This window comes from Cimex lectularius, unplaced genomic scaffold, assembly GCF_000648675.2.
Source record: "Cimex lectularius strain Harlan isolate CLEC.00 unplaced genomic scaffold, Clec_2.1 scaffold132, whole genome shotgun sequence".
NCBI classification, from domain to species: domain Eukaryota; kingdom Metazoa; phylum Arthropoda; class Insecta; order Hemiptera; family Cimicidae; genus Cimex; species Cimex lectularius.
This window is the reverse complement of record NW_019392772.1, coordinates 958,337-973,938: the sequence shown is the minus strand read 5'-3', so window position 1 is coordinate 973,938 and position 15,602 is coordinate 958,337.

The following is a 15,602-nucleotide window of genomic DNA, read 5'->3' as shown; positions in this document are numbered from 1 at the left end:
ACTCGGTCGAAGAGGAGGTAGTGGTCGGCCGCGATGTGCGACGGCTAGAGACCGCACCATGGAACGGTCATTTAAACTATGCTTCCTTGATAGGTCAACTCCAAATGGTCCGAAATGTAAGGGTGAACTCTACAGTCATCAGAAGGCTTCAGGAGAACAGCGTAGCCTCTTCATGACCCGCATCAGATTCTCTACTACTGGAGAGGAATCCAGTAGAATGGCGGCTATAAGCAAATCAGCATCTCGCTTGGAAACTTGAAGAAAGGAGGTTCTTTTCACGAAATAGTGACGGTTTGTTTATGGCATTCTGATGATCGGGGTCCATGTGTGGAGAAGACGAGGAGGACGCTTTGCTTCATGTGCCATGCGTGTGATAGACTTTTCAAAGGCAGTCATGGTGTGGGGTCGAATCAACGAGCTGATTATCATACAGAATGTATCTTTGACTGTACTAAAGTTAAGGAAGAGCATGTGGAAGCTGTGGTCTCAGTCGCTCCATTTTTAATGTTAATGCATGAATATGCTCGGCTGCATGTAGTAGTAACATTAGTCTCTCCAGTAAAAGACTCTTGTTGAAGAATGTGTTTGTTTGTCACATGTTCAAAGATAAGCTTAAGCTCACAAGCTGGATACGTTCTTGACAGAGACACAATACAATCGTAGAACTCAAAAATAGTATAAAAAACAATTAAAAAATGTTCAAAAATCAAAAATCTATGTAAATTCGAATATTCACTTCCCTGCAATTTCATAACTAATTTGCAAGGTTCGTTTTATTCATTCTTTGCTTTGAATTGTTAAAATTCCTGTTTATCATAAAAATGCACTACATTATAAAAGAAAGCTAGATGAAATGTCAAGTAATTACCGTCATTCGTGAGGACTGTGTGGGCAGTTGTTGACAAGGTGAAGCTATTTTTTATTGAAAATATTTTAAAATTTAAATTCTCATTGAAAATTAGAAAGAGAACAGCAGCAACATAACGAAGAAAATCAATAAAAAAAAATAAAGGACGGGGTAATACAATAATGAGTTATTTTAAGTTAATATATTTTTTAATATTTAATTGTTTGCTTTATAAATTGTATTGTAAAATATGTGTTAAGTAATTTGTGAATTTTACATTGTCTACGTGAATGTAAACGTTAGGCAAATATTGCTTATACCTTCATACACTTTCGAATTATGTATTCATAAATGCAAATATCAAATTAGAACTGAATAATAAATTTAATGTGTAACTTCAAGCTTATAAAATATTGACGTGAAAGTTAATTGAAGTGAAATGAAGGGGAAAAAACGGTCAGTTTTTTTATAAACCCTCAATAATACAATTCCAAATATAGAAACCAAGAGGAAAATAATAATATGGATAATTTAAATAATAAATATTTGACCATTATTTTAAGATTTTTAGTGGATAGGGGTTTTCGCTCTAAAGATATTTTGACATTTCTTAAATTTGTCTAACGTGATTTATTTTTTGTTCAATACAGGCTTCTAATCTAGCTATGGTAAGAAACTCATAATGATAAACCCATTGATTTATGTCACGTTCAAAAGTGAAAATAAATATTGAAAAATTTAACGTCTCTGCTAGTAGTTTTTGTCATCTTGAAAAAGAATACTTTGGTATAAGTTGAAATTGCAGTGCCATCTCAAGAAATGGTACCAGCTTGGGATCAAACAACTGGCTGCAATATGGCTACTGGCAGTGGAAGACAAAATTATTTTAAATAATTATTTTATTATACATTAAAAATTAAATTTAAAAAAATATTTTATACACGTATTATAAACACCAGTAATTTCTTATACACCCTAATTATATGGGAAACAATAAGGTACAAGAAATTTTTTAAATGATAATGATTTAAGCGGTGGGATTTTTTAAAGTAGAGCTTTTGACACTTTTCTTAAATGTGTGTTTGTGTGTATGTGTGTGTGGGCGCGCGCGTGTGAGTTTGTGCGCGCGTGCTCGCATGTGAGTGTGTGCTTTTTAGTCAAATACAGCCTTTATAATCTGGCCAGGTTAAGAAGGGCAGAAAGATAACCCCATTGTCATGTTGTATACAAAAGCTAAACTAATTATTCAGAAAGTAAAAATTAAAGAAAATTAATTTTAAAGATAAAACGCAAGATTCTTCTGTTTTTATTCAACTCGAGAAATAATACCAGCCTGCATTCATGCAACTCTCTGAAAGATGTTCAATGTGCCACAAACTGTTCCTTAAGAAAAATTTTTTTACGTTTTTTTAATGCAATAGTTTTTCTAAAAGAGTTTTTTAAGGTAAAGTTTTTAAATGTAAGAATTGTTAATGTAGGGCCTGTTTTAAAATAAGAGCTTTTTAATATTTTTTGATGAAAGAAATTTTATTACGTTAATTATATTACATTATTTTAAATGTAATTTTTTTTCTTTTGGGTTTTTTAATTGCGGGTTTTTTTTATGTATTTTTTTAAATGTATGAGGTGTTTTGGGTAGAAGATTTTTTTAATGTTGAAGATTTTTTAAACGCAAGCGTTTTTCAAATTAGAAATTTTTCAATGTAGGAGTTTTTAATTGTAAAGTTTTGACACTATAAAAGTTATGTTAAATGTAAAGGTTTTTTCAATGCGGAAATTTTGTATAAATTAGTTTTTTAATGTATGTTTTTATTAGGTTTTTTATATGGGAGTTTTTTATTTTCTAGAAGATAATATTTTTTTAAATGCCAGCGTTTTTCAGAGTAGGGATTTTTTAATATATGAATTTATTTGTAGCGGTTGTTTTTAATGTTGGAGATTTTTACATTTGTTAATGAAAGAGTTTTTTTAATGTCGGATTTTTAAATGGTACATCTTTTCATATAGTACAGTTTTTAATGGAGGAATTTTTTAACATTTAAAAGAGATTATAAAGTTATTATTTTTCAACGTAGGATTTTATTTTTAAATTTTGCCTCGGGCAACCTATTTTTTTGAACATAGTGTGTTTGAACTTGTGTCTGTTTGTTCTGTATGTATAAAGATAATTATTTAAATAAGTTTTCATTTGTATATCTATTGACCATTTAGAGATCCCTGGAGATACTATAAATTTGAAGATTTGTATGGGATAGACTATTTTTAAGCCTAGTAGTGTTTGTGCCTAGTTGTGTGATTTCTTTAATGCACTTGAATAACCTTTCATCAAATTCAGCCTTTCTAGTCTAGCCAGAATAATAAAGTTGGAACGACAAACTCATCGATTTGTTGCCAGATTGTAACAAATGGTAACAAATTAATCAAAACGCAAGATTTGACGTCCTGTTAAAAGAAGCGTCTTGCCCTTCTCAGCTTCCTCCGTTTTGCCCACGGAAGCAGGAGTGTTACGTGTTTAACTAGTTCAAGTTTGGTCCCGGCTGTGAATGGGGGGAAAATTGAGTTGAACGGCCTTCCCATCTGGCTTCTGCCCACGAGAAGCTCTGACCGAGTGATACCTCAGCCCGTCCTTAACGCCACCCTCCGCACCTATATTTAGCCGGATCAGCCTGAGGCGATACTTCTTCCAGAGTCGGATACGCTAACGGCAAACGCCCTCTCCCAAGCCAAAGGGGTTTAGCGAGTCGATTCCTGACTAGTTTCTGAACCCGCGGACGTTCACAGATTCCGGTCCCAAACTATGTCAAACACAGGATCGAATTTCCTCCTCAAAACGGACAACGTATCGAAAGTCAATGTGGGGCAATTTTCGAACGTTTATCGCATTCAAATCCGCATGTGAATGTCAATTTATACTTTACCTACGTAAAAATTAAACTTTTGATTTAGAATTGTAGATTTTTCAAAACGTGGGCGAGAAGCACCGACTGCCAAATATTAAAGGTTGAACGGACGACCTGAAAACTGTACACGTTATTCATTAATATTTATTTTTTAAATAATAATAAAACATTGTAATTGCATTAAAGTAGGACTTTATTTCTGATTATCTTAATGGTACTAATTAAAAAAATTCTGTTTTTCTGAAGAGTTGGACGTGGTGGTGAATGTCAATTTTTACTTTTCATACGGACAACCTGAAAACTNAGATTTCTCTTCCAAACCGTGTCAAATAATCACAGAATTTCCACCCCAAATTTGACAAGGTATCGAATGTCTACGTGGTGTAGTTTTCGAGCGTTTATCATATTCAAATCCGAGTGTGAATGTCAATTTTTACTTTACCTACGTAAAAATCAACCTTTGATTTAGAATTTTAGATTTTTTCAAATCGTAGGTAACAAGCACCGATTGCCAAATATTCAGATTGAACGGACAACCTGAAAACTGTACACGTTATTCATTAACATTTATTTTTTAAATATGTAATAATAAAACATTGAAATTGTGATAAAATAGGACTTTATTTCTGATTATACTAATTAAAATAATTCTGTTTTTCTGAAGTCTCAGACGTTCACAAATTCCGGTCCCAATCGATGTCAAATAATCAAAGAATTTCCTCCCTCAAAACGGATAATGTATCCAAAGTCTACGTGGTGGTAAATGTCAATTTTACTCATTTTAATCAAACTTTTAATTCAGAACTATAGATTTTTTCAAATCGTGGGCGAGAAGCACCGACTGCCAAATATTAAAGGTAGTGCCTGAATGAGTGAATGACCTGAAAACTGTACACGTTATTCATTAACATTTATTTTTTAAATAATAATAAAACATTGCAATTGTAATAAAATACGAATTTATTTTAGAACTAATTAAAATAAGAAAAAGGTATTCATGTAGTTGGCAAAATTTTTCAGAAAAACATAGAATGAAAATAAATAACTTAAGTAAGTTAAGATTTGATGTCTTTATGGATTTGATATCGAAAGAAATTATCGATTGCTGTGTACTACTATTTTTTTACGTTTCTGTCCTTTAAAAGAAAAGATAATTCAAGACTTCAGTATGAAATTTGACTGGAACAAATTACTTACTTTAATCGAATAACTAAAATTGATTGGAAATGCATAGTAAATCAAGGAAGGACAAATGTATAGGTCAGTGATGATTCTAATAGGATGACAGCTTCCATGATTGACAGTATAAAACGCCAATTAACAGATTATTGGGAATATCATGCTATTCATGGGATTAAAGTATCAGTGTATTTTTTTGTCGCAACATTGCAACAATTGTCGTCAATATTCTCTTCACTTGAATTTACGAAACGAGACGTAAATTTGGCCCTTGCAGTTTTATCGAGCGTTTCCCGCCTCCGAATTGAAAATGCAAATGCCCAGAACAAAACTGGGTCGCCGGTGTGTGCGTGTGTGCTGACGAAGACATAATAGCCGCTTATCTCGGGTTCGTGCCGTGCTTCTTGCAGCAGCATTAGGCAGCACCCATTTTACCACTGGCCGAGGATTAAGAGACTTTTAATTTCAACTTTGCCCAGTACCGGCCCAAACACGAAGCCTGGGTAAAGAAAAAATTACCCCGCCGTAATTGCTTGACGTTTTAACGACGTATATCTTGCCACTTTTACAATTTGGGGGTTGTGCTTGTCAATTAACAAAAAAATAGGGACAAACATTCATAATCCACAAATAAATTATTGGCATGTCATATTCCGTATATAATTATTCGTCTCCTCTTTTGTATGTGAAGAATACAGAGAACAGATTGATAGTGCACGAATAAAATATTATCCAGGTAAAAAATTTTACGATATTTTTCACGAAACGAAATAACAATCGGATTATGACTGCTATTTCGTGGACGTTGTTTTTAAGTCGTGGCGAAATGAAGCAATTATCACATTAAAGAAATTTGAACACATCTTTATATAGGATAGTTTGAGTTTAAATATTGTATATAATAGTACAATTTTTTTAAAATATGATGACATGTCAGCAAAGTGCGGCAGTTCTTGCTGATGTTTGATAAAAATTAGTTCTGTTGTTGTTACAAAAATCTGTTAAAAAATTATGGTAATTAAATAAATTAAATCATGATATATTATTTGATTGATTAGTTTGAATTGTAGTGCAGCAAAATTCAGCAGTTTTTGCTGTGTCACGAACGAAACATGAAATTTATCGAAGCCTGCAAAAATCCTGTTTCTGACTGTTTATGACGGATTATGGTACAACAAAGTAGCCCTGCAAAAGCATTTCTATTCACAAAACAGTTTTTATTATTATTATTATTTTATTTAATTAATGTAATAATTGTATATTTATTTTTTAAATATTTTTTTTGACTGGGGCTTCTGACATCTAGGTCATTTCAGCCTCCATCTAAAATCTATATTCTATTTACCCTTTCCACTACTACATTCATATAGTACACTCATTCAGTTTGGTCGGTGGAGTACTTGATATTCCTCCACCGACCTATACTCAAACTAATGTAGATTGGGGTCGATGGAGTACTTTTATAAATATTCCGCCATCGACCCCGAACACACACTCATACGCTCTCAACGTTCGAGTGGCGATGATGATGTTATATTTCATCTTCACCCCTCGCCATTCACGCTAATAAATACATGCACTCAGACAAAATATATAGACACAGAACACATAAGACATATTATATACAATAAAAAAACCCAATTTCCCAAAAAGCGGAACAGAGTACCCAGAAACCCGCTGCAGTGCTCGAGAACCATTTTCAGATTGGATGGCATGCCTACACGCTCCCTGTAGGGAGCCAAGTCATGACATGTTCTCAGTATGTGGGACACATCGAGCAACCTTTCTCTGCTTAAGGGGCACCTGCGCGGGCTTTGGCCCAATAACAGGTGCCCGTGTGTCAACCGCGTATGGTCTATTCTTAATCGCGAAAGGGCGATACCTTGTTTCCGGGTCAGGTTCTCGGGGGGCCATCTACGAATCGTGCTCTTGGCGCGCAAAAGCCTCTCGGACGACCCGGCCCACTGTCGCTGCCATCTTTCTTTTATCATGTTCTTTACTGCTAGCTTGGCGTCAGAGGGCCTGGTCGCGATGGTCCGGTCTGGAGGGTTGGACGTTCCGGCCTTTGCTGCCTCGTCCGCACGTTCATTACCCTCCAGCCCGACGTGTCCGGGGATCCAGACAAGAACCACCGTTTTTCCGAGGCGCTTCAACTCGGCGAATTTTTCCATCAACAGCACGACGAGAAGGTCCACAGAGAACCAGTCTCGCAGGGCCCAAACAGCGCTCAGAGAGTCGGTGCATACGAGGAAGGGAGATTATTGCTAGTTGAAATAATTGTTTATTGCGACATTGTTTGGTAATCAATTACGATAAATGTTATCCAACACAAAATGGCTTTAAGGAAATATATCATCCTAATTTCTATGACGAATTATGGTGCAATAAAGTTTAGTAATTTTTGCTGCGCCATTGAAAGTTTTTCACTTTTTATTTAATCATTGCAATGATAGCTAATTGGGATAATTATGTGATAACAACATACAATAAATTTTGTCTAGCACAAAGCGATTTTACGTAATTACATTGTCTACATTTTTATGTTGAATTAACGTGCAGCAGAAGTTTTTGCTGCGTCATTATCTAAACAAAATTTTGCGTAGCCCTGCAAAAAACCTGTTTCTACTCACAAAAAGTGTTCTATATTTAATTTAACTAATGTAACAACAGTTAACACCTTACAATAAATTTTGTCTAGTACAAATCGAAGAAGTTGTTAGTTTTGTTATATTTGAAATAGTTATTTTCGTTGATTAGAGGATGCAGATGTGCAACAGTGCAAACTTCGTAGTATGATGGGCAACCGCCGATTTGTTTGATATTCTTTGAAATTTCACGTCAACTTCCAGAAAAGATTTTCTTAAATATTGTAACGGTAATACATAAATATAACAACGGTAATCACAAGCAGTTACATTCAGGTACATGTTCAGGTGGCGAAGAAGTGTGATTTTTGCCATGTATACGAAATATGTCGTTAAGGCAATTCTAAAAGCAAACAAAAGTGGAATGTGAAATAAAATTTGAATCTGTTTGTATTTACAAGTTTCAATGAAAATTTGTAAACGTTTGATTTTCAAACTATCGAATTTTTTTTATATACGTGGTCTCACCGACTTAATTTGGTTTTTCTTATCAGCCATAGTAAATCAGGAAATTTCCGTTTCTTTCACGATAGAACTCATTTTTTTCGCATATTTAGTTATATTTATCAAGTCGCATAGTTATTATTCCGCGGGGTACATTAATCATAAATGTCTGCAACCTTTTGTGCTAAAGAAGACAATATAGGAACGGTAATCCGAGGAAAAAAGCAAACGTCTTAATTTTGCAATAGTAAATCCATTTCTTTGAACGAAAAGTATTTTCCGTCAAAACAACACGGGCAGAGTAAAGTTGAACAGAAACACTCAACTGAGATGGTCACACGTAAAGGAATGACTTATGACTAGAACGAAAAAAGTTTGAATTGGCGAACTAAGAAACTCGAAGGTTTTCAAGTCAGATTTCATTCAACTGACAAAAGTTTCATAAAATAGTAGTACTAAGAAAAATATTTGATCTTTTTCTTTAAATAAAAAGGTGACTGGTTACAAAAACTAAAATTAAAATAAATAATAATTTATTTACGTTTTCGTAATCAATTGACCAAGTTACTTCTTTCAATCAATTAATGATTCTTTCCAAGGTATTGATTGAGATAAAAAAGTGATTTGAAAATGGCAAAAAGAGGAAAAATTCGAACGGTTGTAGGTTGAAATGACAATGTTGGTGTCGGAGAGGATCGAATCAGAATAGTTGTAGTGGTAGAACGGCGTATTTATCCGGTCGTGGGTTCGAATCCCGCTCATGGCACTGACTTTTTTATCTCAACCAAGACCTTAGAAAGAATAATAAATAAATAATAATGTATGAAAAACCGTCAAACATGTTCGCCGCTAGGTGTGAATTTTCATAAATCTTCCATGGCAGATTTATTAAGTCAATTAAAATATGTCTTCATTCTAATTGACGTTAGAGAGCTTGTTATAAATAATAATATGAAAACAAAACAAATTATGCTTTTATGCCCTGAAAATATGGTGAGACTAAGTGAAGCTATTGTATTTTTGTCGTATTACTAGCAAAATGAAAACTCGCGTTGCACTTAAGAAAACGACTATTTTATTCCCTGAATTAGTTCAATTTATTTAAATTAATGTAATAATGTTCCAATTGATTGCATCATTGAAAAACAAGGCCGTATTTTTTTAAGTTAAATATATACGTCTGATTTAAGGATGGAACATAATGCTGTCAACCGCAACGTTTTCTTAGTGGCATTGCCCTTTGGAGTTTTTGAGCATTGTTTCGGTTTTTTAATTGCGTTTCTTGAATTATTTATTGTCTCAGGCAACACGTTATCTGACTTTCTTATGTCCGTCTAATATGGTCATGTTCTACCGCTAGTTTCCGCCTCAACGAAATATAAAGCCCCGGTTGACAATCTCATGTGCGATTTTTGTAAACAGGCTTAAAATTCAGCTTAGTTTTTCAGGAAGAACTTTCACTAAGATCCAATGAACTTTTGGTGTGCAAGGGTAATTTTTTGCTGGACACTAACGAAATTACCAAAGTTGATGTGAAAGAAAACAACTAAATTACAACGTTGCCGGACGTAGTTAAATAATATGGTGAGGTCGCAGCAATTTTTGCCGCGTCACCAACAAAACCTTGCGCGGTCATTTAAAAAATTTCTATAAATTTGATGGCCAAAACTCTTTTTATATATTTATACAATTTTAGAAAGGAAGTTATACTATACTATTTATTCTGCTTCAATTAGTTGAACAAGATTTCAATAAAATCCATACAATTCGTCAGCTTGTTTAAACTTTTCGTTCGTCAAACTGGCCAGATGTTGAAATTTCTGATAAATTGAATTAAGCACGGACTTGTTAACCGAGGGCTTGTATCAATCGATATTTGCCGCCCACGCCGGAAAACAATACCTATCAAAGGAGTGAATTTACGACCCGGCTTCGAGGCAAAAACAGGTTTGCGCTTGCAGTCAACAACCCCAAAACGAAAGAAAAGTCGAAAATCCATACGCCCTGAGGCTTTTTTATTGAGGCGGCTTGTAATTTCCTGTTTCCCCCATTTTTCCGCTTTACGATCGCAATAATTTACGTTTTGTGCGTGAGCACGTTGATATTTCGTGTGGGAAAACTATAAACACAATGAGGGCGATTGTCCAACTGGCTTATTTTGACTTCGGGAAATACCATTTACGCGCACTGTTTCTAAATGAAATATTACTAGATTTAAACTAAAGCTAGGCGAGTCGCTTGCCTATCATCAACAATTCGATATAAATGAGTCTTTTTATTTTGATGAAGGCCATAAAAAACCATCTCCAGCTGTATTTTACACGCATAGAACAAGTTTTTCACTCTTGGCAAGCAAATCCTGCATTTATATAAAATTCACAAAACACGATATAACAAAAATACAAATGGGTTTACAATTTAATAAGCTCGGTAATCATTAGAACTCGCATCTTAGTGACCTACCTATTTCAAATAAGTAAATTCAAAGTGAAAGATACCATAATCAAATCACTATCTAGACTGATAGATAGATAGCGTATGATAGATTGAAATGGAGAGAGGGAGGTAAAGAGTGACAGAGAAAAGAGAGGGAGAAAGAGATAAATAGATAGATAGTGAGAGAGAGAGAGAGAGAGAGAGAGAGAGAGAGAGAGAGAGTAGATAGATAGATAGATAGATAGTGAGTGAGAGAGAGAGAGAGAGAGAGAGAGAGAGAGAGAGAGAGAGAGAGAGAGAGAGAGACATTATGGTATAAATTTTGGCACATATATCATCAATATTTCGTTATCAATCATCATTCAAACTTGGATGGTGATGAGGAAAAAAGGCTATGAACTGAGGGTTTATGTTCCTCATGCACTGCGGTCTTCTGGCTTATTGTACTTTTCCAGTTCCTCTTAGTTCAGTCTGTCGATTCGATTCTTCTTTTAAAGAATACTAGGTTATGGACTGTCGATGCTACAATTCCTTTCCCTTGGTTTTCTCTGTATCGCAGGTTATGACTGACATGAGGCGGTTGCTTCACGTTCGAAATGGGTCTCGGTTTCTTCCATCCTTGCTCATGTTGTGTATGTTTTCTCAGGTACTAGTAGGTAAATAATCCTGTCACTCATCCGTGTAGCAGTGAGTTTGCCACTCTTCCAGTGGATTGTTTTAAGTTTACCGTGTCAAGTGCCCCTAGAGTTTAATAACATCTATTTTTGTCTTTTTGGGATCCATTCTGAACTCCAGTTTCAATCTGTGTTTGTTTTTGTCATCCCAAGAATAGTTTCAGGGCAGATCTATGGTCTTGCAGATTCTCCTCTGGCTAGCGTGTCTCCTATTCGTTACCCAAAATTACCTTGTGCCCTGGTACCCAAGATATGAAGTTGTATTTCCCCAGTTTTGAAGATTTTGAATGCATTGTTTTGGAGTGATTTTTTACATGTTAAATAGCTGCTTGGCTGTCCGCTTTTATGAGGATTTTTTTCCTAGAGTAACCTCTTTTAAGATTTTCCGAGGCACAATTAATGATGCACGTACACTGGCCATCAACAAAACACGACCAACTTGTTTTGGCGCGAAAAAAGTCATAGACCTGCGCCAAGTATCATTTTTGAGAATACTTTATTCTGAACACGATGGCTTTTTTATATGTTTTCCATGCTTCATTCATCAGTAAATTCAAAAATTCGAGAACGTTAATTTTTGTATTTTTGACGAAAAAGTACAATGAGATGTGGAGCCAGGAAATCGTCCTGGAGCTGTTAACTATAGCAATCGTAGGAAATTTTAATAAGCTTTCGATTTTTCACCTTCCACTTTGACCGATTTCTCAAACGTTTTCGAGTTATTCGAGATTTTTGGGCAAGAAACGTGGTTTTTTACATGCTCATGGAAAACTGACTAAAAGACTGAGAAAATTTGCATTTCCAAAGTTGGCCATTTTTTCGTGCAAAATCCAGGTGGTCGGTTTTTTTGATGGTCAGTGTATTTCATTTTGAAAGACCGAAGTGTACCTTTTGTATGTTTTGCGCTTGTATAAAAAACTTCTGATCTGATTCCTTCATTTACTCTAACTTTAATTATTAGATTAAATTTATTATCTATTTTAATTTAAATAGAATTTTTAATCTCGATGGCTCCTCCAAAAAGGAGCATTGTCCAATGGTGTATTGTAATTAAAACAACACGTACACCTTTCAACGAATGAAAACAAAAACGTGAAGAATAATCTTAAAAGGAAACAGCAAACCATTATCCAAATAAATACTATTAGGAAATACGTTCGTCGTTTGCTAATTGAGTGATTATTGAAGACCTCACATTTTCCAGTCATCAACAAACGCTCGTTATAAATAAATTACAAGTTAGCTGAAAAGTATACAACACGAGTATCACGAACATTGGAAGTTTTTTTAAGGTGAGACGACACATTTAACAGATTTACGACATATCAGATTCGTAATTGGCTTAATTTCGTATATTTAACGCGCGGGCAATTGGAGTTTGCACTTCACAAACGCTATATTTAAATGTGATCTTTTCTTTTAATTTTGGGTCAAGAGTAGTCATCAAAACCGTGTGATTATTGTTCGACGAAAGAAAATAAAAAATGAAACAGGTAATATAAAAGCTAGAATACCTAGAGAAAATCAACTTGGTCCACTATTTCTCGCTGAATTAACTCAATTATATTCTTCCTTTCCTTTTACAAACCTCTGATTGTCCACAAAACGATGTTGTTTTTTATTTCCTACATCACACAAACTTTGAAATCCTGTTTGATTATGATTTCTTATTATTTTATATACACAAAAACCAAAAAAACCAGTCGCTTGTATTTCTTTCGTTTCTTATTTTCTATAATAATTAGGTATAAAGATTAATAGTTGACCTAAAATTATTTTCTTTGATAAAATGATAAATTTGAGTAAAAATGTAATTATTTTTTTCTCGTCGTTTGCGCATGAACTCTTCAAAGCCCGCTATAAAAAAATTCGTCAATCACTGAACCTACACAATAATCTATTAGTACAACAGTTACCCTTCTGGGCAATTTCTCCTACAAGAGACTCAAATTACAAATTCAACACGTAGAGAACAAATTTACTTTCTGAAAGCAAGGGTTTAGGTCGAGAAAATCTCGCCCGGGCAGATGCTTGGGCCAACGAGGAAGTCCATTAGATAGTCCAAGTCATGGGTGTGCCGCCTGAGAGAGTCATCAGATGAATTGACAAGCATTCTCTATCCTTTGCCGCAGTTCTTTGGCGGGTTATGATTGGCGTAGACATTGGTTTTTAAATGTCTCAACAGAAAATAGTCAAGTGGAGTTAAATCGGGTACCGAGGAGGCGGAATATCATCTAATAGTGATGGTAAAACCTCGCTCAAGAAACTGAAGAACTGAGCACTATTTAAATTGTTTTTGTAGAAATAAGGCCCAATTAATCCACAGCAAACATTGATACTGTGAACCACCTGATGATGACAAGAGTACGAAATTCTCGGATTTTTCTCTGCCCACGTTCGTAAATTCCAACGATTTAGTATGCCATTAGAGATGAACTTGGATTCATCAGTCCATAGGATGTATGGAAGAATGTTTTCTTCAATCTTCCAAATCGAAGTTTCTGCAAAGAACTTAGAAGCCTGTCATAATCAGAGTCCCGAAGTCCCTGGGTAAGGTGAGAGCAGAGCGACACAGCTTAAAATTACTAGTAGTGAGTACATCTCTAATTTTAATTTTGTGAAAAACGTAAAATGTTGGAATTTCGGAGAGAGGAATTCGGATTTTCGCGAACATACACCTCCTCGTCGAAATTTCAACAGTACAACTCGATACCACCACCATCAATAAAGCAGTCGTACATATCAACTAGCTGCTGATCGGAAAAATGTCCTCTTCGGTTCATTTTGAATGGAATACTGAATTTAACGAATAGGTATTATTGTAAAATGTATTTACATCCAGCAATTAATTAAAAGTTTATTGAAGAAGCAAATTATTGGGGTTAACAACGAAACTAACGAAATGCGTTTTTCCCAACTTTTTCCCATAACTTTGCCATTTTTTGACCAATTTAACATCCGATTGCACCTTAGTTTTCAACGTAAAAAATCCTTTAAAATGATCAAATTAAAATGTCAAGATATCAAGGTTTGAAATTTGGAAATTGAACTGGGCCTGAGTAAAAGTATAAGCTTTCCCCCAAAAAAAGGTAAAAAATTGAAACAATACTAATAAATAATAAAAACGTATTTTTTGATATCGTCATTGGTTGAAGAGAAATTCAGCCGGGCCATCTAAAAGTGACACTGAATAATTTTATTAAAACCCACGAATTTGTGATCTCGTTTAATTCAGTTTACATTAAAATAAGTATGTTGTAATTCGTAACGGTAATAAGGATACTAAGGAGCGGGGTTTGTGCTCCCCTGGCACTGCAACCTTCTGGCTTATTGTACTTTCCTAGTTCAGCGCAATATACTCAATTCTTTTTCTTAGATGTATCAGGTCTTTGTCTGTCGGTGGTACGTTTTCATTCCCTAAATTTTTACTAGATGTTAGATGAAATCTCCGCTGAGCCTTTGCTTCGCATTCGAAGATGATATGGCTGTTTCCTCCTCCTTATTGCATAATCTGCAGATGGGATCTTGGTTAAATACGTCCATGTTGTGCAGATGTTTTCTCAGATGCCAGTTAATAGTCCTATCACTACTGAGTTCAGCCCTCTCCAACAGCAGCAGTGAGCTTGCCAGTCGTGGTGAGGGTTGTTTCATCATAAGTTTACAGTGTCTAGCGCCGCTAGAGTTTATCCACTTCTCCTTTTGTTTTGTTTAGATCCATTCTGCGATGGAGGATTCTATATTTGTTTTCCCCCAAATATAGGTTCAGGGTCTGTGTGTATGGTCTTGCATATCCTCCTCTGGCCAGTGTGTCTGCTTTTTTGTTACCAAAAATTCCTCTGTGCCCTGGCACCGAAGAGATCATCAACTTGTGTTTCCCCAGGTTTTGGAGATTTTCGATGCATTCACTGACTATTTTGATGTGATTTTTTTACATGCTAATGTTTTATAGCTGCTTGGTTATCACATCTTATGAGGATATTTTTGGCATTTTAGGGTATGTATTTCTGCTTGAAAGACCGATGTGTACTTCCTTAATGAGCTTGATTGCTCATATCTTGGGCTTGTACAAAAAAAAAAAAAAAAAAAAAAAATGCCCGATCCGGTTCCTCCGTTTGTTTTGGGGCCATCTGTATACCATATCATTATATCTGATGCTCTCCTGAGTGCTTCCCCTCATTTATAGTCCGTTGAGACTTTATAGGATGTTGTAATGAATATAATAATATAAAACTACACACTGTTTGAAATAAACAAGAAAATAGGAGTGGCCGATTTTTTAAATTTGAGTGTATATTGTTATAACACGTTTTATCTGAATCATGCACCAGTTTTTTTATTTTTCATTTTGTTATTAAGAAGTATCGTGATCAATTTAAAGTTGACACGCGAGAATAGAATTTTCACACTGGTAGTATTTTACGGCCTTAATGAATATTCATTGTATTAAATAAATAACCAACCCAGCGCCACTTCGAAA